Source organism: Protopterus annectens, chromosome 5.part0 (assembly GCF_019279795.1).
Source record: "Protopterus annectens isolate FY-2018-M chromosome 5.part0, PAN1.0, whole genome shotgun sequence".
In the NCBI taxonomy this organism is placed as follows: Eukaryota; Metazoa; Chordata; order Ceratodontiformes; family Protopteridae; genus Protopterus; species Protopterus annectens.
Window position 1 is genome coordinate 331,466,513 of NC_056735.1, and position 21,463 is coordinate 331,487,975.

Genomic DNA, 21,463 nt, shown 5'->3' on the forward strand with positions numbered 1-21,463 from the left:
AAGCACTGCTCATCTCAGCTGCACTGATTTGTGTGGTGCCAAGAGACATAGCACATTTTAAAAAATTGCCCAATAGCATGTAAGGGTGGGAAAACAGGCTATATTAAGCTCAATAGGCAGGAATACAGCATAACCAGTTGGAGTTTGAACTGTGTAGTAACTATGGCAGGCATTGGAGAGGGTGTGGACTTCCAGGCAAGCAGTGGGGCATTCTGGAGTCCAGGATCATGGTTGGACTCCTGGTGAAAGACCATAAAGACCAGCTGTTGCAGGGGCAGTTCCAGGGCTCAGAGTGCAAGGTGGAGGCCTGGGACCAGCTGGCACAGGATCTCACCAGTGCTGCAGGTATCGCCCACATGGGTAAGAAGGTCTGTCACTGCTATGATGACCTGAAGCATCAGAAGGGGGATCTTTGGAACACCTGGGTCTGGGAAGCTCAGGCTGGGAATGCCCCACAAGTTTCTAAGTACTGTTACCATTGTTTTACTAACACCTAATCTGAATGTTTGATACACAGGTATGCATAATAGGTGTTTACTAGGCTAATGACCACAAGGTCCATTTTAAGCCTTGCCATGCATCCCAAATCTCTGATGAGTTCTGATACCCTTGATAAGTGTAAGTGTGGGCCTGGGAGATTAACCATTTACAGGTTACCTGTCTGCATCAGAGACCTAGGTGCCAAATTAGGGATACATTTCCTTTTTGCTTCTCTTCCTGTAGTTGCAGAGGAGAGAGCTTGCAACCTAGAGGTGCATGCTGGGCATTTGGCTAGCTTGTGCTGTGAGTGTGGTGAGAACAGATTAATTTGCAATCTATAGTCAAATAAGCAAGAGAGAGTAAAGCATTAACTGCCAATAGGTATATACAGTTAAGATTCATGTGTTGCAATAAATGTGGACATAGACCTGTACTGCAATAAGTGACTACTTCCAAATATAGTGCAATAAACAAGGAAGACTAAAACATTAACCTTAATAATCTAAATTAAATAAAGTTTCTACTGCGATAATTGTGGAATTACTGCTGTATTGCAACACCTGCATTACATCAACTGTTTTGCAATAAAGACTCAAAATTATACCAGTAACTGCATAAAGTTACCCCTAATAAAGCTGTGTTGGCAATATGTGTGTAGTTAGGGCTGTTTTGCATGAAATTGTTTATGACAACTGCTCTGAAATAAAAACACAATACAATGCCACTACCTGCCTCAAGGTATAGCTAATAAAGAATGTTATGCAGTAACAGTAGATTCAGAGCTTATTACAAGAAATGTATTATGACACCTGTTCTGTAATAACATCTGAAGCAATAGCATTAATACTCAGGGTATATTGTGTATGTCAGGATTATCTTGTATTAACTATTACATTTCAGCTATATGCATTCATGCTCTGAGGTACAGTGCTGCAGGCAAGTATAAGAGTGTAATAGCTGTAGACTGCAAATATAATATCTGCAACCGTATATAGGTAAGGTAGCCAATCCAATAATCTAATATTGTTTGTAGACTTCACAGATGTTTCCCCCCATTAGCAGTATATTGTGTACACTTGCATTCTCTGTAGTAATGTATAGTTTACTAGTATATCTGTCATGCATGAATCTTATTCATGTGTGTTAAACTGTCACTGCAGTCTATTATAAAACTGTAATACTATTACCAGGTCATATTTTGCTTCCAGGTGAGCACTAGACAAATATCAGTTAGTTAGTAACCAGCAGTAGCTTAGTAGCTAAGTTTGTTAAATGCTCTGTCTGAAGTATGTTTTTCCTCACACAGACCAGAGTTTTAATCCAGTGCTATGTAGTAATAAATATTACTGAATCAGTTATGCAATGATGTCAGATTTTCTCTCCACACAAAATACAGGTAAATGGGTGAAGTAGCCCTTATTATGAGAAAAAAATCTTTGATCAGATGTAACAGATCATTAACAGCATTGAACAGGATTGTGATAAGACTTCATAAAATAAAGGCAAAAAGTACAATAATAATAATAAAAGATAATAAAATGTTGTAATCTTGGTATGGCTGTATGCCTGGAGAGTCTGTGAAAGTTTGCTGAAGTTCTAACCCCATGCCTGCCAAGGAAGGCATGATAGTTGTTTACTCTCTGAACTGTACACATACATGTCTCTCAAGTGTCACTCTATCACAGAATGTAATTACTGTTGTGTAATCCCTTTGTCACAGATGTATCATCAACATGATTATGTCAGCTGCATAGTAACACTAGATGAGTCCACAGTACACCTTGATAGTTATATAGGTCTACCTGATGTGTACATGTTCTCTGTAGTTGTGTACCTGCAGATCTTACTGCTTGGCTCATACTCCCCATGAGGATAGCTTGAGAGATGTGTACATGCTGCAGCAGCTATATGACACTGTTATACATAAAGGAAGGACAGACATGTAGAGTATATAGCAGTACTGCTGTAAATTATATAGCCTATGACAGTATTAATGGATTGTATTTCTCTCTATCCCCCACCCTTATCTTCATCTAACTTTATTGTTGTTATTCATTGGTTATGGTTTACTATTAACATATGTTGTTTTATAAACTTTATTTTGTGGCATGTGTTTTATTATTGTTATGTATTACAATGGCTGCATATTAACATATCTTGTTGAATTACCTATGTTGTTGGCCTTATGCCGTAATGGTTACTGGCATGCTGTTAATATACTGACTGTTATGTTATATATTGTTGTGTTGCATATAATATGCATTGATATGTTAATGGGTTATTTCCAATGTTCTGGCATGCTGTTTTAACTAACAAAATCTTTTGTTCATAACTAACCTATACAAATTACTATACCTCTATCACCACAGCATGACAGGGTAGGCCAGTTCCTGCTGATGCATATACTTTACTCAGCTGGCCATGACACTGGGTACCAGTGTGTCTGGGACCCATGCCGGTTGTGGCCCCTCTGTTGGACCTCTATCACCATTGGGTGGAACCGCTTCAGGGGATGGAGCCATCCTTCCCCTGTGAATGGTGGTGGAGGGGCGGTAGTCACCCAAGATCAACTACTGGCCATGGTGCACAGGACTGTGCATAGGAGCTATGAACAATGCCTGTGCCGGATTGACGGCAGACTTGACAACCTGGCGGGGTCTGATGGCCCTGGAGCCCAGCCTCCAGCACAGATATCTTTGTGGCAGTGAAGGAGCAGTGTTGACTGCCCATGGGTGGGGATGTCAGTCATGCTGTTGCCATCTGGGGGCACATGCATCTCTGAGTCCACAACACCCTCCCGATTCAAGGTGTTTACCCCCTTCATGTGTCACACACCACCCTTGTATACTGTCTTGTCTGTCTTGTCTATCTGCAGATGCAACCTCTCCTACCCAACTTACCTCCCCACATGTATCTATATCCCTTCCCCAACATTCCACTCTCTTCTTAAAAAACAAATGGGCACCTGTCCCACAAAAAATATTGCCCCATACATAGCTCTCCATTTTGAACATGTGTCCACTGAATACAACTAAGCAGGTCTAATTAGCTTGACAACACATATATGTTGTCCTCACCCCTCCCTCTATGGTTTGAGGGCCCCAATTCATGTACAAAATCTGTAGAAATGCACTGCTGTTGCTGTACAAGAAATGAAAAGCTATGGTCCTTTCCTACACCTTTCCTGCACATCCCTACCTGCCTTTCAGTGTGTTTTTTCCCTGCTTGCCCCCATTTTACCACTGTCCTATCACCCCCTTTTTCATTTCTTTATAAATTTTTAGTGCGGGTTTGCATGGAGCTAAGGGCGCACTGTGTAAATCAGTGCAAACCTGCTTTAATGTTCCTTAATGATCTTATGTGTTTCTCACTGTGTTAGGCACATCTGCAAAATAATCACTCTTACCAAGTCTCAAACCCAGGCTCCTGTCAACTACAACAGAGTGCATTAGCCCACTAGGCCACTCAGCTCTTAATTAAAACAGATGTTAACAGCAACATATACCGATTGCTACTGACAGACAGCAATTACATCTACTGGGAAAAATGGGAGTGTCCCTGGGACTCTGATGCAAAAAGTACAGCAGTACACAGTCAAATAAATAATAATGGAAGTATGTGAGGCCTGGGATAGCAGGTAAATGTACCCTTTTATCAGCAAAATCTTTAAACACACCTGGTAAGGCAGCAATGACAAAGTAAGTGTGTACAACTGGGACCCTGCTGCAGAACAACTGCCTTTGACAGCCATGCACATAATGATGGATGCAGTCAACGTGTGTCACATACTGCATGTATGCACATATATCTTGCAAATATACCTGCTGCAGCATCGATGCAGTAGTTTGGTCTGTTAAATGCCTTCCATACAGTACATTTTGCCACCCAGAGTCCTGGGTTTGAATCCAGTGTGTTGCACTTCAATTACATTGTTGTGAACACAGCAAGTAATGACTGAGTCATGGAATTTTAACCCACACAGGTTGTTGCTACTGAATTAACTGCTATCCATGTTTTCAAGTCAAAGGCCTGTAGGTAGCAACACACTGCACATATTCCTATAGCCTAACCTGGTCTATATCAGAACATTGAAAGTTCATACTTTCGAATGTTCTTACATCGACCCCATAGTAAAATGACAGATAACCAAATTTTTTCCTAGGGAAAGAATTTGGTTGTCCGTTTCTGTCATTTCACTATTTTTAGTGCTGTGGTGGAAAGTTACAGGTTGGGTTCAGGTAAGTGTGCAATTGGACGTGGGTTAGGTGAGTTAGGGTTAGGGTGAGAGGGAGGTATGTGTGCGATTGTGTGGACGTGAGGGTTAGGGTGGGTTAGGTGAGTTAGGGTGTGCGATAGTGACAGACCTTAGGGTTAGGGCTTGGGTTAAGGAAAGTGGATAGTTAGTGGTGTTTGTACAGTTTAGTGTAGGGTTAGCTGTAAGATTTTGGGTGTATGTATGTGGATTGATGTTTGCTTGGTGTGCTTATGTTGTGTGTATGTGTTTTGGAATAGCAATTTTTTTTCCCTAGGAAAAAATTTGCTGTTCTGAATTTTCGATGTTGTCAGCGTTCGCTGATTAGGGGTCGATGTAAGATCATTCGACAATGTGAACTTTCAGCTTTCTGATATAGACCCAGCCTAACTATATGTTGCCTACTACTCTGTGATTGGCACTGTTACATAACAGATGTAACTTAAGCACATACCTCAACTGGACTGTAAAGCGTACCTTTACCCTGGCTCTGCTGTAATGACAGAACTGACACTGCTGCCTTAGTTACATGTACAGCTTGCTGTCTCCAAAGTGTTCACACTCCCCCCTTATGTCCTAGACTGCAGCAGCAGCTGCAGCCTGGAGTATATGCAGCTGTATGTTAAGCTAGCTGCTACAGACCTACCATACCTCACAACCCCCTAGAACAAGAAATCCAGACAAAACCGTACATAAAGGGGGGCAAAGGTCCACCGACAGAGACATGTTTCACAGTTTGTCCCTACAAAGATAGTGAGCTGATAGAATATCACCTACTGCATCAGCATGCATATTCTGATGGGTATGACGTCTGACACTCACATGTCTTTCTCTCTCTCTCTCTCTCTCTCTCTCTCCTTACTGACCACAACCCACAATGCTTACCACTGAACTGTCAGATAATCACAAAGTCATGGGACAATGGCCAAACATATCATGCAAAACTGTGGACATACCTCATAAATCTCAACAGTGGAAAGTATTTGTACCTACCCTCTGTGATGCTGTAATCTCCACACCTCACTAATGTCCATCTCAAAGACAAAGAAAGAGGCCAAGGCCTACATGAAGCCCTTAAATATTACACCGTGATGGCTTCTCATCAGTTAATGAAAGTGCAACCCAGCTGTTTTGGATGCAATTAGCAAGTCTAAGCCACAGACTGGTGCATAGGCAGTCAACTGTTAATGAGCATTACCTACAAAAGGCAATCAACTGCTTACGGGGAACAGGTCTGCATGTTGCTTTACTCAGACAGACAATTGTTTTGCAAGCTGTTTGCAGAGGTTTTGGTCAAAATAGGATTACTTTACTCTACCAGGTATGTAATACATATCCCCATATAATGGGATGCAGATTGGAGGATATAGGTATGGGGAATAGGGATTACAACAGTAGGCCTGTAGTACATCGATGGTATTGAAATGTTGCTGATACTCTGCTGTCCAACAGCTATAGGCAGGCCTCTCAACTGTCCCTGCTTTCATTCAAATCACAGCTCTGCCCCTGTTACTCTCTCCTACAATGGTTGGATGTTGTAGGAAAACTAGTGGATTATTAGTTAGACATGTTGACACTAAGTAAGGGTGTACACAGCTATAATATCAAATGAGGTACTGTAATTTACCTCCTCTCTGTCTGTCAATGTCACACAGAAATAGTTCTGACATTGTAAAGGTATCCCTGACTGTCCCTGATGCACTTTGGATAGGTCAGTGTTTTGTTGACATTCATACCTCATTGCATGAGGGCTATGGCTAACATACCTGTCAATCCCTTACAGCAGAAATTCAGGTCATAGCCATAATTAGTGTTAGGACACAGGCCAAAACTCAACAACAGAGTATACATATTGACCATACAAAGTAAGAGTATGAATAGACTAACATATATTACTGTAACAGACATCCACATGTGTGTGCCAAAAGGACCACATCTATGAGGCACACATTCACATTCTGGAAACATTTGTGTAGTGGAGATGTATGATGCCTACAGGGAAGATATACTACAGCAGGTTTGCATTTCTGTCTGTCATTGCAGCACACTGATATTGCTGGATTGACCCCATATAGTTGCTGTAACAGCACACAGCTATTTGTCTGACAGTGGCTGTATGACATAGTAATGGGACTTTGCCCATAGGGGACACACCACAGTAGACTGCAGTGATGGGTGTAGAGATATACAGCAGACTCTGTCATGGCAGACATGGACATAACCAGTACTGCTACTATCTTGGTGATAGCCACACATGTAGTGTGTTGATAGACTGTGGGATACGATGTGTGAGACAGCAGTGGGTAGTATGCCCATTTTAGTTGTGCAGGGTCTGTATATTATGGACATCCACATATCAGGCCCTGTAATGTATTCCCCTATTGTTGTCTTGCAGGTACAATGGATCAACAGAGGCAGCCTCCATTTTCATCTGCAGAAAAATGACACTATAGTATATGTCCTCAGACTCAACCATCACATCCTGCTGTCAAGGGGTCGCGACAATCAGGAACACTGGGCAGAATTGTGTGCTGACTTTGTGAGGGCTGTTATTGATATTGGCCAACAGGACTGGACCTGTGAGCAGGTTCAACACCAGGACACATACATGGTCAATGCTGCACATCAAATGGCAGCTGTTGTTGCCATGGATCATGCTGCTACTGGTGGAGGGCTTACAATACAACCACTCTCAACCAGAAAGGAATTCCTGGTGAGCCTAGGATGAACCCACAGCTTCCAGCCAACCATTATGCCATGCATCCAGGAGGAGGGTGCCACAGCATCCACATCAGCGGAGTGTCCAGGTAAGCCAACTCTGTTCACCAGTATAATACATTTGCAGTCACTGTGGCAGGCTCTACAGATCAGTATATGGGTGTCAGGTCTATCTGCATTGGAAGGGGGGGGCTGGCTTTTCACACAGTTGTGCATACATACTCAGAATGACAGCAATATAGCCAGTAACACATTAGCTACTGCACATGTGGATATACCACATATTACCTAGTAACACTGCAACATTTGGTATTGCTGACAATGCCTCTCCCTCACCTTTTCACAGGTACATCAATTGTGGCCGGAGTTCATGGTTCTGTACCTGGTAAGTGTCATACTGTTGTTCTGCCTGATCAGACATACATTATGAATGTTAAGGGCTGCCATTTTGCCTTTTGCACAAGTGTTCTGCTTAGCTAGAGTAGCATAATTATATGTTCTATTTTAGAGCAGTTAACTACAGTGAATAGCCTAAGGAATGACAGGTATGTATTTGTACAAACATTAATGTGTTTGCACGTATAGTTATGAGCAACTATGCAGCCTGCTATACATGAGGCAATTACTCTAAGATGAACATTCAGACACAATAGGGAGAAGGTACATACCTGAGGCAGTGGTACTACAACTGACATAGCATTGTCAAGATAGGTATACTGGGTTTAATGTGTATTTCTGTCATGTAGGCTGTCATATTGCATACCTCACAGGTGCATTGAACTGGCAATGTTACCCAGATGTAGCTGACATGCATGTTATACAGGGCTTGGGTTGTCTGTGTATGTTGTTGTGGGTGTGTGTGTGTTGTGCATGCAATCAGAGATGAGAAGATGTGGGCATGTGATGCAGTTGTGGATCCTCAGCTGTAAGAGTTTGTGTAGATTACCATACATAATAGTGCACGTGGTAATGTATTGCTTTTGTCTTGCTTCTCACAGGTGAATAGGGGGGTTGGAGTCTGTCCCCCTTATAACCTGTCAGTGTCTCATCAGACTCTGATGATGATGGTGACCATAGTGAGGCACAGGTGGGGTTGTTGGTGGCTGAATCTGTCCCAGAGATTGACATCCCTCTTCTGCCCCCATTGTCCCTGCACACAGTCAATATGCCCACACATACCCAATCATTATAGGCCACAGATATTGGACAGTCAGAGGGTGGTGACATAATACAGAACAGTGTAAGAACTATGGCATCAGTGAGTGTAGACACTGGCCACAGCCAAACAGCTGGCAAGGTCCCACACAGCAGACTGACAGGGGTGCGCAAAGAAGGACTGCTGCCCATCCACTTCACGTTGCAGGTGTCACATCACAGGTCACTCGCCACATCATGTCCCGGGCTGTTATGGATGCACAAGCATGAGCTGAACACAACACCAGAATGATCCTTAGGGTTATAGATGCAGTACATACTGACATCCGTGACTGCCTTCACCACATTGGTTATGCCATGGAACATTTCACTGATATAGTGGACAGACAGTGGGCTCAGACAATGTCTGTCTTTGAGCGCACATTGTCTGTTGCTGGAACATGTGGTTGGGGTTGGACGTCAGACACATGGACATAGGCCAGCAACACCATGTGCTGGTAGTCCATGTGGCCATGCAGACTTAAGTTCCCATAGTGGCAGCACCTCCAGTGCTACAGATGAAGGTGTGCTGTCCACACCACGATGTGGCAGGCCATGAGCATGTGGTCCTGGGTGGCCCCGTGTGGTATACAGGCCTAACAGACAGCAGTCACTGTCAGGTACTAGCACCACATCTGACCTTGGGCATGGTGCTGCCCATGCTACTCATGGAGGAGCCAGTTCCCGTGTTCATGACAGGAGACAATGAACTGTCCAGTCTACCATGTACATTCCACAGCTGTCCACCATATGCATGTGTAGGGCTAGCACTGAGCTTGATTGTGTACATGCACACATTCCAACACTGCTGTCACATGCATGTCACCTACAGACACACACATCACTCCATGACCCATACCAACAGCACTCCTTCCTGACTTACACACATGTTGTCAACTGTTTGTCACAGCCTAGGCCTCCAGCACCACCACACCACACCCTGTGCATGTGATGATACCTGTGCTTCATCCCTGTCATCCATGCCATTGATACGGGGACCTGCATATATGTGTCTAAGCATGGGGTGATCATATAACTTTACATGTGTTTGTGTAGTGCAGTAGTGTTCTGCCATGGCAGTTGCTGTGGGCCATGACAGGTACTGTATGCTGACATGTGTCAGGAGTACACATCAAAAGTTGTGTATCTTTGTTGCCTGGTGATACACTAGCTGTAGTATTACAATACGTCAGGTGTGTCATGGAGCTGTGTATGTTTTTGTCCCAGGAGTTTGAGTGGTGCAACTATGGGCACATGTTGGAAATAGAGTGGCACAGGATGGCAAGGTAGCACAGCAGAGATATGACAGCAACAAGGTATGCCAGTATATGTACATGCCTCCCTAGGTGCATATGTGTAGAACATTGTGTCAGGGACAATTGTGACAATCAGAATCAACATGCTTTCATACCCTGTGACACACTCTAGTAGCCTTGATACATGTCTCCTGGGTAGTCTGCACGTATAACTGTAGATGGTGGCAGACATCAATTATGCTTATGTAGAGGAGGGCAATTTAGGGCCAGTGTCTATTCACAGGACCATAAAATGCATAACCAATGCATAGGGGTAGACCATATGGGCATGTCTCTAATGCTGTCAGGGGACATATTTACACAAACACACACAAAGTTGGATGTTGTGAGATTAGAACCCTTACTTATCTAATATTACACAATGTAGCTCACAGTATTTATTACATGCACCACATTGTTGATTGGTTAATACATTGTCAGCCAGTGCACTTAAGGTGGATGACATCATCAGGCCTTGTACCAGAAGCCACTGTTGATGCCAGCAGCTAGTCAATGGGCATAAAATGCATATCCATTGCACAGAGATAGCCCATAGGGCCTTGTCTAAAGTGCTGCAAGGTGATATATTCACACACACAGAGATGGACGTTGTGAGATTAGAACCTCTACCTATCTAGTATTACACACTATAGATCACAGTATTTATTGCATGCACTGTTTATCTGCTATGACACTGTCAGCTAGTGCTCTTAAGGTGGATGATATCAGCAGGCCTTGCAGAGTAGGGAATTTAGAGGTAGGCAGCCAGTCACAGGGCCAGAAGTGCATACCATTGCATGAAGACAGCACATAGGAACATATCTATAGTGCTAAGTGTAGCTATATTAATACACACACAGAGTTGGAGGATGTCAGATTAGATCTTCTACTTATCTTGTATTACACACTATTGCTTGTAGCACTTATCAATTGTGCCATGCTGTTTATCTGCAACTACATTGTCAGCCAATTGCTCTTAAGGTGGATGACATCAGCAGACCTTGTAGAGGAGGGATGTTAGAGGCCAGCAGCCAGTCACAGGGCCAAAAATGCATACCATTGCAATGATACAGCACATATGAGCATGTCCATAGTGCTGTGAGGTAATATATTGATACACATACACAGAGTTGGAGGCTGTGAGAGTAGAACTCCTACCTAATTATTGTTACACACTACAGCTCACAGTACTTATCCCATGCACCACATATTATGTCTGCTGTATATGTTGATGCAGGCACAGTACTTGTGGAGTACGCTAAGTGGCCTTGTGTTAGACAGCATGTGTGTCCTGAAGAGTGAACCTGCTTGATCCTGCTATTATATCTAGTGCCCCAGGAGTGAGCTACTGTTAATACCCCTGCTATGTATGTACAGTTATCAGTACCACCATGTCTGGCCGGTTGCAGTTTTGTAGGTGGACAATTGGCCAAAGACAATATGGCCTGTTCAAATCCTGCATTGCAACCATTGAACATTACACCACCTGCTCACCATTGTCTGTCTACAGGGTGACATTCCACAGGCACAGAGTTCTAGGGAGAGTGGATTATGTTGTTTTGCAGACTTGGTCTGTTACCATCAGACAACTGTTGCGATGTGTAGGTGCAGATAACCACAGCATTCTGCATGTAAGTGGGGACATTCATACATCCCCTCATACATACACACACACACACACACACACATATATATATATATATATATATATATATATATATATATATATATATATATATATATATATATATATGACAGGGATGTCATCTTAAATGTTACATAATGTGTACATTATATAACTGTGTTATGCAGATATATGTGGAGAGTCCATATCAGTCTACACATTTATTTAACTATATGTATATATGTGTGTGTGTGTGTGTGTGTGTGTGTGTGTGTGTGTGTGTGTGTGTGTGTGTGTGTGTGTGTGTGCGCGTGAGTGTGTGTGTCCCACATACTGGTAGTTAGGGTAATCATGTGTGAGGGAGATAGGGAGAGACAGATATGTATTCATAGCTATCTGTATGCACAGACATATTTCCACATAGCAGTTCTTTGTGCAGATGAGGCAACAGGCATGGGCTCTAGTAAGCTCAAGTTAGGTAAGTGTAGGAGCATACCCAGTGTGAATGTCAGTAATTACAAGGTGACTCCAGGCCAGCTCTACCTGTACTTCAGTCCAGGATTTTGTGTGCTGCAGCCAATTGGCTGCTGGACCTGTTTCCACAGTTCATCACCTCCCTGATATTTTGTCCAAGGCATTCCCCGGATGTTTGCTGAACACAATATGTGACCCATACCTATCAACTGTACAGATTGTAACAGAATGTGTAGACTATTGTGTCATATTTTGGGCACATTTTACATAGCATTGTGATTTTCTGCCACATTAGCAGCAAAACATTATAGACTGACCATAGGAAGTGATGAGAGACATTTGAGTTACTGACTCCATACATATCAGGAGATTCATGCTAATGCAAGACCTGTTATTCTTTCAACTTTCCATATTTGTCTGGCCAGCAGTTAATCCTTCTTCTTCTTATAGTTGGGTCTTTGTCCCACTATTGTTCATGGCTTTGTCTAGATTCCCTACTCTAAGAGGTTGAGAGGTATAAGTGGGGCACATGATGTAACATCACACACAGGGTAACATTCTTCATACCTCTCACTGTACATAATTTTGGAGAATGTCCAGCAATCTACCCCATATGTCTGCTCTGTTCCTCATACAGTTGTGTTTTTCCAATAATATTCTATAAAATGCAATCCACTGAACTGTTGTATGCACTGACACAGTTAAGTGATGGCCATTACATACTGAGGCTAATCTGATCTGTTGCAACCTGCTGTTATATTAGCCACCTTCTAGGTTATTCAGAGCATGTGTAATGTCTGTAGGTTTGGACTTCTGTCCCCCTATTATCTCTGGCTTTGTCCAGATTCCTTGCAGTAACACATTACAGTGCTATGACAGTCTGTGGGACACCTACCATACGAGTAAATCACATACAGAAGTTGTAAGTACAGCCAGCTTCAAACCATCAGCACCATCAACCATACTAATGTCCTTAGCCCAGTGAGTCACACCAGCCTCCAGAAAGTGAGGTTTAATTCCTCACAGTATCAACAGCATACAGACATACACTGTGACCCCTGCTGTGGCCCCTGCAATTTGTGGAAAATACAACATGTGGCCAGGTTCTTTGTGACAGCCCTGGAATTGTGTGGTCTGCTGATATGCCCTTGCAAACATACTGTTACTGCAGTTGTATGAGAACACTGATGTGTTGGGGGTAGGAGACTCTGGCATTGACAGTCATGAATCTGTCCTATGACTCCACTGTTTGGCATTTCCCTTGTGTAATGCAGTGGAGTTTCAAGCCATGTGGCATAATGCATATTATGGGGCACCCAGTATTGGATTGGAGTACCTGTTGTCCAAGTAGATGTTAGCTCTCTGCAAGTAGCCCAGTAGTCCACTCTATTCCCTTGCATACATGTAGCAGGTCCATACATATGCTACCATAGTCTAGCACTCCATACATTTGTTGTATAGGACAGTGACTTACTTTGTGAACACAGCGGTTGAGAGACCTGTGTTTCAGGGATGACTCTGTCTGATGCACGCAGTACACAGCCAATACATGGTTAGGTACAGGTTGTGTAGTGTGGCTGGCATCCTTTTTACTATGTATGCAAGTCAGAATAAGGTGTCAGTCCCTAGGACCCTAGGTTGTCAGTGCATGTGCTATGCATTGTCTCTTGGCCAAGGCCAGGGCATACTGGGCACTCCTATGTCTACCTACAGGGACAGCCTCAGGGGGCTCCTCCTCTGAGTTCTCCCTGTGTTGTGGCTGTGGGGACCTAGGTAGTGTTTGGGGGCTGTATACCCCTTCCCTCTGATGTTCCTGCTGCAGCTCTTTCCACAGGATCATATTGTGTAGCATGGCACATACTACAAACATCTGTGTACATGTGGCTGGAGAGTACTGCAGGACTCCACCAGATATACCTAGGCACCAAACTGTAACTTGAGCAGCCCAAACCCAAGCTCTATGATGTTCCTAGTTAGTGCATGTGCCTAATTATGACATTCTTTGGTGAGTGGGTGTGCATTTCGGATGGGTGTCATCATCCAAGGTTCCAGTGCATAGTCAGCATCCCCCAGTAGATGGCCGTATGGGATGCTCCCCCTGACAAACATCTGGTACAGATGTGATACATGCCAGATATGGGAGTCATGATAACTGCCAGGATTGCCACCACACACATTCATAATAATGCCCTGGGCATTGCACACAACCTGGCAGTTGATGGAGTGATACCCCTTGCGGTTGACATAGACTCTACTCTCCTCACTGGGTGGTGCTTTGATGTGTACATGAGTGCAGTCCATGGCACCCAGTACCTCTGGGTAGTGTGCTACATGATAGAAGAGTTGCATACTGCTAGCCCGCAGATGTAGCAGAGCTCCAGCAGTCCCTAGCATTGCTTTAGTTAAAAATCCCACATTTGTACTCCACTGGTGCAGAGTATGGGGATGAAATCAGATTGTAGGATGTATGCAACTTTTCTAGTACTCTGCTGTTGGTACAGCCTGTGTAATTGGCAACCTATGATGCATGCCACCTGCCAGGCACATCATTATAGTGTTTTAATGGCCCAGTTAAAGTGGTACAGGGGTCATCAGTAATTTATATATGATTGGCTTTCCCAGGCAATTTTATTTTTTTTAAACAGCCTTCCCTGCTAAGCACTGTGGCATGGCACGCAAACTAGCGCCGCACATATAAACAATGCTCAGCCCTCAGTGGACACACCCCCTTAGACAGGCATGCTCAGCACAGCAGCGCACCTTGCAAATGTGCTCAAACTAGCTAAAGCATGTGCATCAAAGTTAAACAAGGCTTAGCAGGTACTGGATGCACCCCCCTGCCCAGCTAAGTGGTGCACTGTGCAAACAGGTGCCGCTGAGCTCCAATGTGCTTAAAGAAATACAGACACACCTCTTCTGATGTCAGCTACCTTTTCTGTGGACACCAACATGGTTCTGCGGATCCACGGATGTGATCTGTGGGCCACTTGTGTTATTCATTAACCCCAGCTCACTTGCATACTGATCCGTGCACACAAACAGGAAACCACACTATTCCAGACCCTGCCTCCATAGCAACCACAGAAATCTACCATTGTACATACTCCATGCAAGGCCCTATAATGCATTATTGTCACATATTTTATTTATTTAGTTTTTACTCTTTTAAATATTTTCTTTTTGCGTAATAGCATGCTTGAACACTGTTGCGTACTGCACAAACATAATATGGGTATTAAAAAAAATTATTTTACATTATTTTCCACTACTTTTTGGACACACAGGGCATAGTTTTGCACATATCTGTATCTGCAATTCTATTTCTGTCCTTCTAGCTGGGCTTTCACAGCCCCTGTTCACTTTTTTATCTCATGTACACAGACTGTTTCCGTCTACACTTCTGACACCAACACAGGGTCTGCACTAATGCTTATCTGCTTGCTGGATCACTCCAACACCCTCATTTGCATGCAATTCACCTGCTTATGAGGTGATTTGCATGCCACGGACATTTCTGTGTTCACACACTCATGCACGCCCCTCAGCTCTGTTTACTGGATCGCACAACATGAAAAATTAATCTGTGTAGGCTTTACTGAATTCTCCCCATATTCTATTTGCTTCTGTCATATCACATGAATTTCTCTCAATAGTCCTTATTATTGTGTTTATCAGTTTTACCAGTCTTATAAGATTTTGGGTCTTACTTACTTTCTGTGATCTATTTCTTAAATCTATCTTAATATGTCTATCAATCTATGTTAAACCAAGCAGATCTTCCCTTATATAATTTTCCTCTGCATCGAGAGCATCTTCTTTGGTCTGTTTCCTATGAATATTCTAGAAAAAGTTCCAGATCATCTTCCTGTGACATATCCTCTTCAGATCTACCCTGCGACATCCTCTGCTCCTTCATATGGGAACACATTGGCCACTGTTTCCTGCCCCTTCCCTTGCTGTTCTAATTCAACTGAACTTTTATACTGGTCTCTTACAGAAGGATCCAGAGCATCACCATGTGGCAAATCTTCTCTTGCTCCTTAATCTGGGGACCCATTATTCCATCATACTGTGACATTGCCCATGTTGGTTTCTCCACAGTAAATCCCTCACTTTGCTGATAATCCATAACTTCAGTTTCTATTTGTTTAATGTCTACCTTACTAATCGTCTTTTATACATTCCCCCATGTTTTTTTTATTTTTTTGTATTGCGAAATGTCCAACATCTGGGTGCTTTTGCCTTTATTACTGTTCAACTAACTTTGGAGCAGCATTTTTTGTATTGATTAGTTTCACTTTCTATATTTTATATATATATATAGATAGATAGATATATATATATATATATATAGATAGATAGATATATACACATATGGCACCACATCAGATCTATTTTTCTTTCCCATGTCTATGTTTTTTTGTTTTTGTTTTTTTTATAAAAAGGTCTAGGTTTTGCTGTTACACTTTCTTACTTCCTCTGTCTTTTTTCGATGTGGTTCAGTGCTTCTTTGGCTACATAAAGTTTTTTGTCGATCCATTCTATTAAAGAGCATACATTTTTATTTGTAGCTTTTGACAGTTTTTCTTCTGCAAGTATATTTTTTTCTTCTAATTTCTCTATTAACCTTTCTGACTAGACTATTTAAAAATTCTGGTTTTCTTGTGTAAGAGTAACAATACAATTCTTAATTATCCTGAAAAGTGCACTTTGGCATCCCTATGCCACTTTTTTGGCTTGTCAGTTTTTGTGTTTTTTTGTGGACTATTTATTTCTTCTACCATAAGAGGGCTATTCTTACCCCCCGAGCTGGGTCTAATCCTGTTGCAGGAATTTCCATGTCCTGAGGATTCTATACTGCCTTTTTTCCACAGTCCTGTCACCAGTTTATACAACAGGATTGAGCTCATTTTATCCTGGCACCTGTGCACCCAGCCATCTTTTCACTTTTTAACAAACCTTTCTTGATGGTATATAAAATATGGTCTTTATATCAGTGTCATCTTGGTGAGATTTTGTGAAAACAGATTCTATTATGTGAAGGTACTCACAAAGATTTGAAAATGAATTCAGTTCGAGCAATACTACTCTTGTTTTCCTCCTGTTTTCAGTTCATCTCTGCATTTGGACCCTGAGCATCACTGATGAGGAAAATGCAGTGTTTCTAAATCCATTCTGGGAAGCAGCACACAGCTGCTGGGCAAGAAAGCCAAGAGAGAGCAGTGAGATCATCACAGGACAGAAAAAGTAGGAAACATTAGCTTGGTAGGAGGTCACTGTTAACTACCATCTAAGAGCCATCATCATGTTAATTACATGAAGGACTGGATGAAGAGGGAAGCCAGGATATTCAACTGTTGCCTTACATGTCAATAAGGAGCATTGAGGATGGACTCAGGGTTGGTCCACCTCAGCAGCTATGGCAAATGTTCAGTACAAATACTGAAACAGGTTTCATGGGTACCTCTACTCTTGCCTGATATGTTTGTGTCAGTAAACTATTATGGGTTCACTTGTGCTGCTGTACCATTTGAAGGTACACTGTTGAAGGCAGTTGCCATGGACAAGGTAGTACAGTTACAGAAAAATCTTGTCAGTGGAGGAGAAAGTGAGCATGCGTCTTGTACCTTCAATTTCATCCCATCAGGTTTGAGGAATAATTGCATCACATGTATTTCTTACATATGTACATATCTAGCCCAACATAACTAAAACATGTTTATTGCATTTAACTGTGCATCACATCAACAAGTGTGTCACATGCACTTCAGAAAGTCTTTGCTGAGGAGCCATATGCTGTCCGTCTTTTGTGTGGTACACTGACCCTGTTGATAATACATGTGGCTGTGATTCTTCTTATGCTTAGAAAGCTAATAAAGACACAGTGCAGTAGATCCTGGTATAGTCTACCACATGGATGAGTAGCAGCCAGGCACCACTGATTGATACCAGCAGCACACTTGCCTGTGTGCTTAATGATGCTCAGGACAGACAGACTCAACAGACTACACACTTTGGGCTACAAGTTATACTTGCATGCCATCACAGGAACTGTGCATAGCTGTATGAACTGCAATCTCCCTAGTGTATGAACCTACTCAGCATACCATCAGAATCACCTGTGACCATGCTTTGAATATTGCCCTTAGTATACAAAACATTTGTGGTTCCACTAATAGATGAGAAATTATTCATCACCCTGTAAAACAAATTATGAAAATGCAAATAAAGGAGTGTTGTGCCATATGTTTCATCCATTGTCTATGTAATAATGTATACACATGATGCACAATGAAAAGTGTTGAGGTTGGCATAATTGTTACGGTGTTTACAGAAGGTTCAGGGTTTAATTCTCACACTTGAGGGAAAATGGATAGGTTTAAACTAACCATCAGAGGCAGCTAACCTAGTATTTCAAAGATTTAAAGTAAGAATTTGAGAATGTGCAAAATATTTAGGTGAGAGAATGCTATTTTCCTAGAATTTTACTATTGAATGGCTTACAGTCTTGGATGTGCAGCACATAAAACAACAGAAATGGATTACATTTGTTTTAATTTAAATATTACTGGAGTTTCACTTTTAGGACTATTGAACTAAATAGCTTCAATGAGTTGTACATTACTGAACAATATTTCTTTAGAAAATAATTTTGAATGAAATTAAGTGTGTTGAAGAATTTGTCTGACATAATGCTGCACTGGCATTTGCTTATATTGTAAGATGTGTCAAGTACTGCAAAAAGAAGTTCTTTGGAAAATGCAAACCTTCAAGTTAATTATTTAATTGCCCTTCTTTTCTCTGTCGTTCTTAAGATCTGCTTTGTTTATATTATATACATTCTTTTTAACTGTGAGCTGTGTTACATATTTGTTTATTTTTAAATGTAAGACTTGCACTGAATGTGACTTGCTCTGCAGGCATGTTTAATTATTTCTCTTCAGTTAGGTAACCTGATCTTAATATATTTAATAGTCGGCTTCCCACTGGCATACTTCAATACCGCAGGAATGATTATGTGAGGATAATTTGTGAAGAATTGTTTTTATCTGCATGCACACAAATTCCTTGTTAATGGGATGTGTCTTGCATAGCACAGATTGAAATTTATTTAGGCTTTCCTCAAATGTTTTATCTGTTAATGTCTGATGGGTCTAGGGTACCAGTAATATGGATATTTGCACAAATGCCATTTTGGCCAAAAAAAAAAAAATCAGTCTGAAATGTTATTCACATAGTGATTTAATGTATTTTTGTGGGTGGAAAAGCCGAACACATTCTCCATGCAAATTACTTTGACACCTACAGTACTTTACTTAATATAATCAGCTCTGACATCTACATTCTGGGAACATAAAATTCAACCCAGTGTTCATTACACTCAAACCACTGCTCTGCTGCATAGTCTAACAGTGTCATGATAAAAATGCAGCTTGAGAAAAGTGACCACAAACTGAACCACAAATTATTTTATTAATGGTTTTGACATTATATGTTTGCTCTTTTCTTCACTTTTCTTGGACATTTTTTACGCCTGTATTTTTGATGGTTTCTGGTTGTTTTCTGTTCTGCTATAACATATACATATGCATAGCAATTTGCATTTTTCCACACATTCTATTGATTTTTTTTTCTATTAGTATATGATTGTTTTTATGGTTGCTCAATTTTAGCAGTGACTTGATGACGCCCTGTTGGTGAAAGCACTTTTCTTTTTTTGTTTGTTTTTAATACACTTATGATTTCAGTTTTTATTTTGATTGCATTTTTTTCTGTGATGTTTCTTTGTATCGCATCTTTCCATGGTTACTTTAGTGAGTACTATGTTCTTGATTCATGTGTCAAACAAGCATGCAAGTGCACCCCCCCCCACACACACACTCACTTTTCTTCACTTCAGCTCGGATTATTTATTTACTTTTTTGTTTGTTTCTTTATAGTTATTTAATTTGGAAGAATCTTGTCCTCACCTTGGTGCTAAATAGCCTTTAGTGAAGGGAGTTTTATGGCACCTTGTCTTTGTCTGGAGACAGACTAGGAGTTAATTACTAGTTCTGCATTTAAGATTATTTGGACTTTGTTACCGTTTCTTATTTTTGGTTGGATTGTAAAAAATGACATGTTACATCAGACTACCTTTTAGTTGCAGGCTAGGCTCATTACTATGTATGAAGTTGTTAATCATGATTTGTGATCCTTTGTGCTTTTTATGTTTGTATTAGTTTTCCATGAGTTAAAGCTGTTATTGAAAACTGATCTGAGTGGACAAAAGTGTGTATCATGAATTAGACCTGAGTTATTCCAGTGACTAAGCCTGTCTGAGTCTGTTTCTTTGGTACCTTCATAGAAGAGGAATTAACATCTGAAGGTTTGGACTGGTTATTACTGTTACTTAATATTGTAATGTTTAAGTATTTTTATTTTCAATGTTCAAAAGTAACAAGGAAGTGAAGTCAGTCCTCTACCTTATCAGTGGAAGAGCTATCTCCTCACATCTTTGTTGTAGTTTTTGTACTTGTTTGTCCTGTGACTCACTTTTTGTGATACACAGAGTTCCTGGATGTGAGGCTGATTTACGAGAGCTATTGGTGATCTTTGTCATTTGATTCATTAAACAACGAAGACCTCTCAATATTCCATTTATCCATTTTCAGAGTTTTCTAGTTTCCCATTCATTTTAAAGGATTGTGATACTTCTGTAATTTGTGCATAAAATATGAATTTACATAGTTCCATTTCTCATGGATGGTTTTATACTTTAATTGTATTGCTCATTTTCAAGGTATTTTTATTAGTTTAGTAGATAAGTTAATGTTATATTAAGATGTTAGCTTTCTTTGTTTTTGTTTTGTTCTGTCTAGTTTTTTGTTTGTTTGTTTTGTTTTTTGTGAGTGTATGCTAAGAGTGGATATATAGATCTGGGTCCGTTTAACAGCTAAATCATCTACTGCCATGTTTTGGATAGAAAGCTGCAGATTTTTTTTTAATTATAATGACTTTCTTTTCTGTGAAGATGATTTTTGATTTAGATGTGCAGTGTTGTTTAAATGAGGGCAGTATGTGTACTCTATGTGCTGTGTGCAGTTACATTTTTTACTTAGTTAATTGGGGTAGAGTTTCCTTAGATTATGTTGTAAATGAATTTAGTACAACTTTCTGATTATGCTAAATAGCCTTGTACCTGCTAGAAGGAAGAGACTAAAAATAGATAATTAAATTTGGCTGTACAGAAAAGTAGAATGCAAATAGTTTAGAGAAAAGGCATAAAAAATGGCAAAAATATAAAATACCACAATATCTCGAAAACTTAAAATTCTCCACAACCACACTAAAAAGCAAATAAATGAAGACAAAAAGCTGCACTACAACAATATTCAGAACAATAGTAAACACAACCCTAAAAAATTCTGGTCAGCCATTAAAGAA